A 14,284-nucleotide genomic window follows, 5' to 3' on the forward strand; every position below is an offset into this window, starting at 1 on the left:
AGCCCGTACGACGCCCCTGCACTACAAATGAGCTTCTGCCTGCTCTGACATCATCTCTCTGCATCTTAATATCATTTACCTTCTTAAACTTCCCTCCATGCTATCACAGATTTCACCTGCCTCTATAAAGTGCATTGTAAGCGCTTTCCAAGGCATTGTTGGGGTTGAAATCCAAGCGTATCTCCTGAAGTCGGTTGGTCTGTAGCGGACAGGTTGCCAGCTGACCTAGTTTGCGAAGTGTGCGTTTGTTTATGCTTCCGTGCTCATTTTCTCTCTCTGACCCCAAAAGGTGGTCCGAAATGATTCACCGCCGGACAAAAGAAGAATAAGGGGGCCGAACGCTGCGTTCGGGATTGAATAATCTTCAGGTAGCAGCCGAAGTCATGATTAGCCGTGATGTACGGCCACTTTAACCGAATGGCGCCGAGGCTCAGAAGCCCCCTCCCATTTGATTGAACACGTCCCCGCTCCTCACACAGCTGTCACCTTTGGCTAAGTGCCACACGCGAGGCTGGAAAAGTCCGTCTGAGAGATGTGCCACTACACCTCTCAAGGGCTGACCCCTGACCCCCATGGCCGACGGGGGAAGTGTCCGGGTCGCCCTCCGCCGGCTAAGTGGCCCTTTATGTGCCGGCGATTTCACCTGACCTGTGACTCTCCTGCTCAGTTTCAACAGCATCCTGCACCGCTCTAAAAACCAACCCAACCTCCTTCCTCGCCTCTTTCTCATTTACATCAGCTCGTTTTTTATAGCTTCACGGTTATATATTGGGCTTTGTCTGGCTGTGCGTGTACCTGCACTGGTCCCAGCTGCTGCTCATTAATAACCTGGCCTGCCGCAGACGCAGAGAGAGAGAAATGGAAGAGCTACTTACCATCCCGGTAAAACACTCAGACACTGCAAGCACAATGGAGCAGAAAGTCTATAACACAAAAAGAAAGCAAGGCGGTTATTGTGATATATGTATTAAACAGAAAGCCCTTCCAGTGTTTTGACCTGGCCTGTGGACAGCGTAGGTGAAACTGAGTGTCCTAATGAGATGGCTTCTATTGTAGGACGAGGAGAAAGGAATAGGGCCTGAAATCTGTTACCCCGATCACTGCTTAGGGAGCCAGAGGGGAATTAAAAGCATGGAAAAGGGATTTCTTTAGCACGCCTCATCAAAAGGGAATTAGCACGCTTCGGGAGGGGTGGCAGGAGTAGGCGACACAATGAAGGGATAAAGAGGGAAACAGCAGGATGAGCTGGTGTTCCACCTCTCAAGATTAGGCCAGCTTAAAGATTGAAAACATTGAGCCTGAACACCTTTGACAATGTAGTTTTTGTAAACTTCGCAGGTTTCGGCTAGATTAGAGTAGGAGCTAGTCTTTTTTTTTTTTTTACTGGCAAAGGCAGGGCCCAAAATTAACTTTTTGCCATACTGGCTAATGGAAGCTAAATTGGGAGAATTATTTGGCCTAAATATTTCATCCTGGCCATGAAAGTTTTATTTTGAAGTCTTTTAATACAAAATATTTTTGTACTAATGACAATGGAATTATATACCTGTTTCCCCTAAGATTTCATTTCTGATCATCACAGCATCACAAGTTGTTAGGATGCAGTCTTTTTTCTTTGCTTTAGTTGTTGATTTAAATCATGCATATTTACATAAAAAATAGTCAGATTATCATTCTTAAATTTACTTAAACCATGTAGTATGTTGCACCTTTTTAATGAAATTACCAAAAAGCTGGTAATTTTCTCTGATGCCACTTTATATTCATTTGTTGCTTGGCAAGTGTCAATTTTACATTACATCATACTCAGTGATGCAATCTAACTTTTAGGCATGTTTACAGCAGTGAAAGAATATTTGACTGAATTAAATGAACTACAACAGTAAAACATGAGTGCATAAGCTATTTACATTTTTTGACATTGTCACTCATTGCTTTAATAATTCGCCTTTACATCCGCGAACAGTCTAAAATGTATGAAGATGTCAAGTTAAGTGTTCCCTTTAGCAACATGAGCCTATAATTTCAGGGCTTAATTTCTCTCGCAAATAAAGTTTTCTCTTTAAGTGCTGAGAGAGTCGAAGCCTTCAGTGTAACGGGAGTGGGAATCGAAAACCAGAAGTTTAAAGCAGCTCCTGAGATCCGCCTCAGGCATCTCAATTCGACTTGAGGTGTTACATCACCAACAAAACCTTCGATTTCACTCCCCACACACCTCTCCCTCTTTATTTTCCCCTCTTTTTGTAACTCAACATGGCGCCTCTGTCTGATTTGATGAAGTGAGCTTTGAGGCATCCGGCGCAAGACGTGCAACAAGCAGCAAACAGCGTGTAAACTAATGTCAACAGAAGCCCTCGCCGCCACTCCTCACCTTCACACTGATGAAACACGCTGAAACTGCACCTAGACTAAACAGACAAGCTCTGCTATGTTTTGCGGTTCGTCGTCTTCTTCGTGAGGTTACGGTCATGGTTTTGGTGGTGTTTTCACGACTAAAGAGGAGTTATATTGAGACATTGTGCATCCCAAGAGTCTGACTTGACTTGTTTTTTATTTGTTGTGCGTAGTGACACATCACAAAGGTCTTTGGTGTGTCAAAGAAATCCGCTCACAAGTCAGCTCACTCAGTGCGCACTTGCTTATTCCAAGGCTCCAGACTAAAAGAAAATGACAAGCGAGCCATTGGCTCCAAAAAATGAAACTTTTAGGAGCCACATTTCTTTACTTTACTGATTGCTGTATAAAGATGGTTGTTCAGTTAATTGAGTTCATAGCTTAGCTTTTAACAATAGTCACAACCTTTTTTAGTTGTATTTAGAATACATTTTTGTTCCAAATTCATGCTGCCACTAGTGATCCTGAATGTATTTTACCAAATAACTGGCACTGCTTAACAAAGAATATGTACCTGCTTGAAAAAAAGTCAAATGTTAAACATGTCATACATCTTAGTCTTACTCTTAATTAATGATAAGTTCCCCTTTTACAATCAATCAACCTTGCAATTAGACTTCATTATGCTAAACATTAACCACTAATTTTTAAGCAATGAACATTAATTGTATTTAAATATTGATACTTTACATTGATATTTTGTCATATGAACAGTTAGTAAACACATTGCAAACCAGTTCCGCGTTCATTTCAAATCGGACACAGCCTACTCTTCAAAACAAATCGCGCTTCAGTGGCTCAGTAAACAATTCACAAGCAAGTCTGAAGCCATTTTGTTTATCTTTTCATTTAAAAGAACCGAGTCATTTGTTCATGAATCGGACATCGCAGCTCACGCTGTGTTCGCTGTTGCATAAGAGGAACTCTGTTGTGCACTTTAAAGATGTAGATAATGAATTCATTAAATTAAATGAGAGATTAAATAAATAAGCCACCTCACAAGATGATATCTGACGAAAACGCATATTCACAAGTGCATGTGCGAATGTTTTCTATGAACAATGAACTCAAACCATAATGCCCATTTTATGAACAAATGACTCTTTAATGGCTAGATTTTAAATTATTGTCACAAATGTTTTTTTGAAACCATTTATTTAGTGTATGGAGCCCTGTTATCTGAACCAACGCTTCTGCTCAGGCTAAAATGAGGCTAAAATCCTGCTATTGATATAAATGTGTTTTTAATTGTTTGTACTTGCACAATCTTACATGCACTCTGCATTAGTTATTCCCACTGGATATATTTGCAGTTTTTTTTCTCCACCCCCTTTTTCTCTACTCCAGTAGAGCAGTATATCTTTCTCTCGTCCCCTGCTTTGCCCTGACCAGAACATGCAGTATTGTGTCTTAATCAGTTCTAGGCTAATTCCGACCTAGCAAAGTCGCATTCCTCAACATGTCCAGCTACGTGTCCCCACGCACCTCCTCCCAATCCATGTCCCCCCAACTACACAAACTGCGAACGTCTTGTTGCTGTACTTAATACCCAGGGGCCTCCACCCCTGCAAAGGTACCACACTGTGAAACAACAAACTCCATCAGTAACCAGCACACTCTACCGTACGGCCGCCCCACCCCGCTCACGTAGATTCATCTCGTCTCCTCGCGCCCAGCCCTGATCATCAGCGGTCTGCATTACGGTGATTTATCGCTTCCCGTGCTGCGGAACGGCAATAGATCACGCAAGCGGCGGGGGGCCTGGGGAGGTAGAGCGGGAACATGGGACGCAAGGGCCTGCAGAAAAACCCACCTATGATGAAGTGCTCTGAAACAAACAGCAGCGCCCGGTAGTCACTCTATCAGAGCAGGCATTCTACGCACCCTTAATGCAGCTTCATTTCGCACGCCTCCGTTTTGTATGCCACTATGTTTTGTTGACCTGTGGTTTCTTGCACACTGTAATCTTTAAATATTGAATATGCATTCGACATAAAATATTGCAGGATGATGTCTGTTTCTCCTGTATCTCTGGTTCCTTTTTTCGTGTTAATTCATAATATATTGTTTCTTCTTAATGCACAATATTGAGTTAATAGATTTATAGATAGCTTTCTGTACTGCATTCATTGACTTAGCGCATCTTAAACGACTCGTACAGTAATTCTGATGGATATGGAAACACTGTGGGATTCTCGTGCCATTATCCTTAGCCTTCACACAAAGCATGATGCAATTAAACAACCCAAAAGAATTTGCTTACAATTTTTTTTTTTTGCACACTAGTTACACAGGGTATGAGGCTATGGAAGCACATTTAGCATTGTATGGTGAATTTTCACAGGCGAAATCCAGTCATTTTAATAGGAATCTACGCGCACAGAGGGCAAAGATTTCCCCACACATATTTCGCAACAGCTTCAAGTTGGTCAGACAGATTCACCATGTTGACTAACAGAAAGCTGCTTGGTTTGAAAGTGACTTCTGTGCACATCACTGCCCTATTTACAATAGACCTTTTTTGGCTGCAAAATTTTGCCTAAAGTTTGCTAATGGGAAAAATGTAAAGAAATAGATAAAGTCACATTGTGAGATATAAAGTCCAATCAAATTCTAAGACATAAATTTGGAATAGCCACAATAACAAGAAATAGTAATTCACTATAAGTTTTTACAAGACAATTAAATTTACGAGAATACATTTTACAATGTGAAACAACTACAAAACAACTATTTAAAAAAAAAATCTGAACTAAAAACAATCTGGTACTTACAACTTCTCCGATAAGTGCACCTTCTTATAAGTCACTTTGTTATGAAAACACCTGCAAAAAAAAACATAAATGTAACAAAGAAAGTAAAGTTTGTCAAGGTGATTACTAAGAAAGTACATGAAAAAAACAATTGTGTAACTGAGAATGGAAAGTACATCAAAACAACAAATTCTTGGAAGTAAAAAAAAAAAGCTTTTATAGTCATTACAGTTAGAAAAACCACAAAGTACATGTTCTGAGAAAAAAATGGGTTGGGTTAGTTTAGGAATAAAAAAACTTACCAAATTAGAACGGGATGAAGGTCTGTGCCAAGTGTTTGAATGCTGTAGGTTTAGAACAAAATCACATTTGAATACAACATCAGTTTGTAAAGCCAACGTACTTCAGAAAAGATAAACCTGAATTAGTAAAACTGCTGGTAGACAGAAACCTCAATGGCGTTCTCAGTGGACACCTGTTCTCTTACTCTGAGATGGAGGAGTCTTCATCCCTTTGACATGCAGTAAACTCTTATTTCAGATGGGATTAGGTTATTTAAAATGCAATATGCGTATCCCATCACCGTATGGCCTGGCGAGCAAATCGCCCACCTTGCGTATGGACTGTAAATCGAGAATAAAGAGGGGACCCCACATCTGTCTCTCTCAGGGATGGGATAAAAAAAAAAAAAAAAGATGAGGAGAGACGAAAGATGGCAGAAACCTGTACGCATGACATGACCATTGTTAGTGTGTGCAGATGAGGCGGCTCAGCTAAATTGCTAACAATGAGTGGAGCAGAAATCCCCCTCATACAGGGGGCCAAAGGCACACAAAACTATTATAATAGTCATTTAAATAAAGTAATCTCATTTTCTGCATCAGCTAGAGGGGCGGCCAAATTTACTGACGCGCATGTGTGTGTGCGGTGGCAGATGAAGTGGTAACTGCATTGGAAAGGGAGGGTGGAGGTTTGGGGTTGAGGGTTATGTGGGATTAGTACTCTTGAACCATTCTGTAGACATTTCCATCTTGTGATACTGTTAAGGGGTGTTTCAATCTGTGTGTGTATGTGTGTGTGTGAGCGAGTGGCGCTGAGATGTGAAGGCGTAATATCAGATCTGACAACAAAAGGATAGTGGAGGTGGAAAAAAAAACACACAGACGCAAGCTGTTTCTATTCTTCTCGTCTTCCGGTCCAGTGGAAAAGTTGATGAAGTTTAAATGAAGCAGAATTAGGAGATCAAGCGGGCAGGCGCGTGCTGATACTATCCGTAAGCCCTCTCCCACAGGATTCCACGGAGCCAGGAATTGAGCGCAGGCCAGCTGACTTGGATGAAATGGAGAGAAAGAGCGGGGAAAGATGAGAATGGAGGGAGGTGGAAGGATGAAGCATTCTCTAAATGTGATAATCTCCAATCACCTCTAACATCAATTCTGTCAAGGCCTCGGTTAATGAGCTCACGGCTGCTCGAGCGTCATGCCGCTCTCCCTCGTCTCTCTGATTCCCCCACCCTTGCTATCATCACTGTTATTCTTTTCATTTAATCCTCCTCTCTTCAGCTGATTTGAGCAGGAGGGATGGGAGAAGCCTATTACGCAGGCCTTGCTGCTCTCGTCTATCTAAATGCTAACGACGTGAGCACCTTACGGAGGGAGAGAAATGTGTTCGGAAGAACGGGGGCTAATCTGCGCTCTTCCGTTGCGTTTTATCAAATTATTTGCGGCGACGGAGGGAAGGCGGCATGTTTTCTTCCCCGCGCGCCGACACTTCTTCTCGGAGGTCACTGGCCCTCATCAACACGCTTGTTTCCACTCGAGATACTTTGGCCCTTCTGCGGCGGCCGAATCGAACGGCTTCGCTTTTCAACCGGTTCTCACCCTCTCATATTCGGCTCTCTTTTAATATCCACTGCTTAGATATTGATGGAAAAATCACGAGTGTCTTTTATGCCTCTCGTCATTTCTACATGGACTTAGACGGGCTGAATTGATTGGCTGTGGCTGGTGTAGTGGGTTGGAAAGCTTGGGGTAAAAGCTCTGGGTCACCTTGCAGCCAAAGCTGTTTTTTTTTTTTTTTTTTTTTTTCTCCATTCAGGAGCCACTGTGTTAGGAAACAGCACACATGGTGGTATTAAGGTTTTAAAAAAGCACTTTTTGATTCAATTTTTTTTATTGAAAAAAAAAAAGTTTTGAGTGAGTATGTGACATGAGAACTGTATATAACAGAATAAAAAGTATACAAATACACTTTTCCATGTTACTTGTATACATAAAAAACAAAGAAATCTTTGAATCAAACAATCACATTTTTTGGCATACTGCTTATCTAAATAGTAATGAAGTTGGCATATTCACACACACACACACACACACACACACACACACACACACACACACACACACACACACACACACACACTTATAGTCTTCAGTGTCACATGATCCTTCAGAATCATTGTAATATGCTGATTTGACACTCAGTTATTATCAACGCTGGAAACAGTTGTGCATTTTTTTGGAACCTGTGATACTTTTTTCAGGATTTATTTATAAAAAAAAAAAAACAGAATATAAAGCTTTTCTAACAATATAAATCTTTACTATAACTTTGTATTGATTTAACACAAGTATCAATGACTAAAAGTATTCTTTTTTTTTTTAAAGAAAGAAAAAAAATACTGACCCTAAACACTTGAACGGTAGTGCATATTGTTACAAACGATTTCTATTTGAAATAAATCCTTTATTCATCAAAGAATCCTGAAAAATGTATCACGTTATAAAATAAATATTAAGCAGCACAACGGTTTCAAAAATCAGAATATTAGAATGATTTCTGCCTTGATCATTTAAAACCAACACTGAATGAAAAAGAGAAGCTATCAGTTTTTTCTGTCCTCTCATTGCGTGCATTATCACCCCGTTTTCAGCATGCTAAAACAAAGACCTGTGGTGGAAGATGTCCTTTTACGCCCTTTATTGTAAGTTTGGCTGTCCCCAGTGCACAATTCCTCCTCTCCACTGAATCTCCTGTATCAAGGCTGCGTTTGATTTCACACAGGCCAATAAAACAGCAGTCAGTAAGATAGTGACTGAACTATCAATCTTTGTAATGCAATCGTGGATGGTGCACCGTGTGTAAATGTTTGCACAGGCATTCATCCAGACCTGCCGTCAAACCCATTGCATTGAAAAGAAGATCTATCCGGGGCAGCCGGGTCCCTCTCTCTCTTTCTCTATCCTTTCTCTCTCCCTCTCTTTTTTTCAACAGCAGCATGGTATTGAGCCTGATGAGCGTATTGTCTTTTACAGCTCTGTGCATTTTTCATATAGGCTCTGCTTTTATGTTTCATCTACGCCAGCTCAAGGGAGAACAGCTGTGTGGGCCCTAGATCTTCTGCAACTGACAGAGAACTCATTTCACTGGAAGAGACGGGTCAGGATGTAGAGTGTTTTTTTTGTGTGTTTTTTTACCGTGTTACCTGCGGGATCTGATACAATCGGATCTCTCTGCCTTCGAAAAAACCTCAACCAGCACCATGCACACAGCCAGATAACTGGAATTATAAACAGTAAAATCTGACCTGTGTCAACAGAGACTCTAGATTTGTGCAATATTTTTCAATGTGTTGGGCCCAAATTCAGACAGCACACATTTTGAGTGGGGCAGTTCAGATGACACCTAGAAAAGATGCATTTATCTCGACCTATAAGGTACATACTTCGGAGCAATCGTGAAAAAAGAACAAATGGAACAGTAGGCAAATTAATAAAAGGATAAACTTGAATCATTGTTTAAACTGCCATGATAAATGCTGCCCTGTTTTCCCTTTTTCATATTTTTTGTTAGTTACTGTTAAAAAGGTAAAACAAAAACAAAAAATCGAATTAAAAATACTTATTAAATAAAATCCTATATTCAAATATATAGAATTGATATAATAGTAGATACTATTATATTATATTATTAAACACACACACACACACATATAGATAGATAGATAGATAGATAGATAGATAGATAGATAGATAGATAGATAGATAGATAGATAGATAGATAGATAGATAGATAGATTTTGTTTTCAAAGAAAAAAATGAATACTTTGATACAGCAAGAAGCATTAATTTCAAATTGCGTAAATAAATAAATAAAATTAAATAAAATCCTATATTCAAATATATAGAATTGATATAATAGTAGATACTATTATATTATATTATTAAACACACACACACACACACACACACACACACACACACACACACACACACACACACACACACACACACACACACACACAGATAGATAGATAGATAGATAGATAGATAGATAGATAGATAGATAGATAGATAGATAGATAGATAGATAGATAGATAGATAGATAGATAGATAGATAGATAGATAGATAGATAGATAGATAGATAGATAGATTTTGTTTTCAAATAGATGGATTTTGTTTTCAAGGAAAAAAATGAATACTTTCATACAGCAAGAAGCATTAATTTCAAATAAATGCTGCAGAATTTTCTATTCATCAAAGAATCTAGAAAAAAAGTATCATGGTTTCCCAAAATTATTAAGAAGCGCGACTGCTTTCAACATTGATAATAATAATAATAATAAAAGCAAATCAGCATATTAGAATGATGCGTGTCATGCGACACTGAAGACTGAAGTAATGATGCTGAAAATTCAGCTTTGATCACAGGAATAAATTACATTTAAAAAATATTAAAATATAAAGCAGTTCTAAATTCTAATAATGGTGCCTTGGTGAGCATTAGAGACTTCTATCAAAAACTTTTACCAACCCCAAACATCCTTATCTAATATAACCAACATTAACTAGGCCCATCTGAGCCATTTTGCTTAGCGTACGTTTATTTATGGCACTTTCCTTTTAGTTTAACTACAATCAAACATACAGGAACATTTAAATGTCACATAGCTATATTGAGAGCCACAGATTTTAGTAATAATGAAATCACAATAATTGCACATCACTTATCTGTACACACACACATATAGATAGATAGATAGATAGATAGATAGATAGATAGATAGATAGATAGATAGATAGATAGATAGATAGATAGATAGATAGATAGATAGATAGATAGATAGATAGATAGATAGATAGATAGATAGATAGATAGATAGATAGATAGATAGATAGATTTTGTTTTCAAAGAAAAAAATGAATACTTTGATACAGCAAGAAGCATTAATTTCAAATTGCGTAAATAAATAAATAAAATTAAATAAAATCCTATATTCAAATATATAGAATTGATATAATAGTAGATACTATTATATTATATTATTAAACACACACACACACACACACACACACACACACACACACACACACACACACACACACACACACAGATAGATAGATAGATAGATAGATAGATAGATAGATAGATAGATAGATAGATAGATAGATAGATAGATAGATAGATAGATAGATAGATAGATAGATAGATAGATAGATAGATAGATAGATTTTGTTTTCAAATAGATGGATTTTGTTTTCAAGGAAAAAAATGAATACTTTCATACAGCAAGAAGCATTAATTTCAAATAAATGCTGCAGAATTTTCTATTCATCAAAGAATCTAGAAAAAAAGTATCATGGTTTCCCAAAATTATTAAGAAGCGCGACTGCTTTCAACATTGATAATAATAATAATAATAAAAGCAAATCAGCATATTAGAATGATGCGTGTCATGCGACACTGAAGACTGAAGTAATGATGCTGAAAATTCAGCTTTGATCACAGGAATAAATTACATTTAAAAAATATTAAAATATAAAGCAGTTCTAAATTCTAATAATGGTGCCTTGGTGAGCATTAGAGACTTCTATCAAAAACTTTTACCAACCCCAAACATCCTTATCTAATATAACCAACATTAACTAGGCCCATCTGAGCCATTTTGCTTAGCGTACGTTTATTTATGGCACTTTCCTTTTAGTTTAACTACAATCAAACATACAGGAACATTTAAATGTCACATAGCTATATTGAGAGCCACAGATTTTAGTAATAATGAAATCACAATAATTGCACATCACTTATCTGTACACCCTATAAAGTGCCATAAATGCAAGTTACAAATGACCAAAAAATCAAACAAGTCTCATTTGTTTGAGGAGTAATACCTCCCTCTTGTGTGTTAAGAGCGCAATTGCACTGAGATACTTGTTTGCTCTCTTTCATGCAAGTTTACCTGTTTTTCCATTTGCAGTAGGTCTATTCAGTGTTGCAGAACACATGAATGATGCAACCAGGCTTTGTGTGCATCACCATCATGGGTCTGAACAATATTCCTGATTCCTGAAAAAGAAAAGAAAAAAACATTAAAAAAGTAGCCTACTTAAGAAACAACATGGCATTTTGTTCTAGGAACAGAATGGTGTAACATCAATAGAAAGTGTTCCTTGGCATGATGCGTCTGTTGTCTCCATCGAACTGTGTTCAGAAGCCTGTGAACAGCAGGCTTTTATATTTTTTATATGCACCTCAATTGATCCGCACACTTTTATAGACCTCAGAACCTTGGAGAGATTCTGTCAGCAATCATTAAGGTGGGCAAAAACAGAGAGGATCGCATGAGAGAATGTGCGATTTACTGAGGAAGAAAGAGAAAAAGAGAGTTCAAGTGAGAAACCGAGAGCAGTAATGCATCAGGCGTGTTTTGTAACTCATCCTCCGTGGCTACATGGAGCTCAAGAAAAATCTTTAGCTCTGAAGGAAAAGGTCAAATCCGAGGTAGCCGTTGGTGAGGGAAGAGCATTTTTTCACACATGAGAAAGCAGCGTAAGGCCCTAACAGGCTGCTAGCAGTCAGTGATGTGCACTTCTCCCAGCTTGGTGCTTTGTCAATGTGCTGTGACTAAGCCAGGGGGTCCCATATCCTCTCTCCTTAGCCTAATTAAAAGAGGATTAGCCGCCATGGAGTCCCAGACCACTCCAGCGAGCAGCGCATCCGTTCCCCTTACTTTCTCAGGATAATCGCACCTCTAGGATCGACAGGAATGGTGAGAGGGGCTGTCTGGATTGACGCCCAGAAAACGAAGGGCGTGAGAGGAATGACTGTAAGCTCCGGTCACTTTGACCATGAGAACATGAGCGCTGTGACTCATTCACACACTCCTTCATCTCCTCAAAGCCCTGCATTAATATTGAGTGTGGTTTTTAAAAGGGACATTTATTAACTGGCACAACACACAATGTACTTGAGAACAAATTAACACCCATTTGTGTTTCAGAAGTGCTTTTCCATCAAAACAGAAAGAGCATGTGTGGAATGCTCTTCTTGAAAATGGCAGCATGGTAAACATGTACATGCAGGGATATTGATTCTCTATATAAAATGTAGAAGTAAATGAAAGATTTTGAATAAAAAAATAATGCCCATACAAATGAGTTTATATCCTATGTGTATCTCAGGGAAAATCTTTATGCTTTGGTCATGTTTTCATATATATCAAATTTGGTCCCAATAGTGAAATGTTAAATATTATATTGAAGAAAATTCATAAGGTTTTTGTGAAAATAAATGTGTACTTTGTATGCACAGGGACCCATGCGTGCCATGAAATGATAATATGAGATGTTGATTAATCAATATCAATCATGTGGCAATGAAGACTGGAGTAATGGCTGCCGAAACTTCAGCTTTGCCATCACATATGAATGATAAATATGAAAATAGAAAACGGTTATTTTAAATTTTAGTAATATTTCACAATATTGCTGTATTTTTGATCGAATAAATACAGTCTTGGTGAGCAGGAGAAACCTTTTTTTCAACAAACAGATGAACACTGAAGCAAAATGCAAAAAAGCTATATTTAAAAAAAAAATTAAATGAATTCTTTAAATATGATTATGAAGTGATTTATAATAGTATTTTTAATTTATCACCTTTTCTCTGTTGCTCTATTACAAACCACAGAGCAAGGATGTGGTACCAAAATGTGATTTTATAGACACATTTTGCATTATGTAGCATTTTCAAATTGTTAATTGTGTAGGCTAATATTCGATTTTTTTAATGATTGTGACGTAGCAAAAAATTGGCCTGTATAATTCCTTCAAGTTGCTTTTCATGGTCATTAATTTTTTAAGGATTAAATCATAATTTCCTAAACAACACCCAAATGAAAAGCTTATCTTCAAGAAAACCTTAAAGAGCCCATGTCACACTTCACATAGCTCTATCAGTATGACATTGGTTCATATTGCAACATTATGACTGAGTAAATGAGAGCTTTTTTTACGTGAACTATTCCTTTAACACACCTAAGTTACTTAATCTCCTCTTGTATTATAGCCCTATTACACATACTGTATACATATCTGTACTAGCTATTTTTGCACTTAACTTTGCAGCTCATCTGTTATCGTCTACCGAATTGCTTCTTTTCTTCTCGAATGAATGGGAATAACAAATGACGAATAAGAGTAGTATGCACATCACTCTACAACACTCGATAGCAATAGTACTTTTTGTTTCAGGTTGAGTCAGTTTCTTTCCCATTGGGAGGCAAATATTGCTTACTTATAAAAGTTGCCATTTGCCAATGGTATCCTCCTCCAGGGGGCGCAAAGGGGCTCAGAAAGTCTACATTCAACTCAAATCTGTTTTAAACTGCCTTACCCCAATAATCACAAATGACTGTGATTGGTCGATGGATTGATGTTTACAAATGATGGATACATATAAATCAGTTGATTATGTTATATAGAAACAATATATTTTACGTTTACTGCAAAAAAATATGCATATACACAAGCATGTAGGCTAAGTACTTGACTATATCGCATCATTTCTCAGGGCTTCAAGCCATGAAGTGGGAGCGAGGACGATAAAGAGTTCTGTTGGCGCGAGTTCTTTGTTTCGATTCTCTGATTGGTGGAGATTTAACTGCAGATTTATGGGTTATGTAGTTTTTTTTTTTTTTTTAACTAGGAATTCCGCTGTTAAACACGATTAATATATTTTACAAAAATCATAGTTACAACAAAATCATACAACATCGATTAACAACGTTTAAAGGTCTGTCTTAAAAGGTTTATAATTTATCGTTTAAAATCATTTTCCCCATGGAGAAAATGAATT

At 37.9% G+C, this 14,284-nt stretch overlaps 1 long non-coding RNA gene across 1 annotated transcript in view; it reads right to left on the reverse strand.

Moving 5' to 3' along the window:
- The window catches only part of LOC308705915, a 468,550-nt gene that overhangs the window by 113,523 nt on the left and 340,743 nt on the right, over positions 1–14,284 (reverse strand). The window lies entirely within an intron of this gene.

The sequence above is a fragment of the Scardinius erythrophthalmus genome (assembly GCF_964197995.2).
Source record: "Scardinius erythrophthalmus genome assembly, chromosome: 17".
Lineage (NCBI taxonomy): Eukaryota > Metazoa > Chordata > Actinopteri > Cypriniformes > Leuciscidae > Scardinius > Scardinius erythrophthalmus.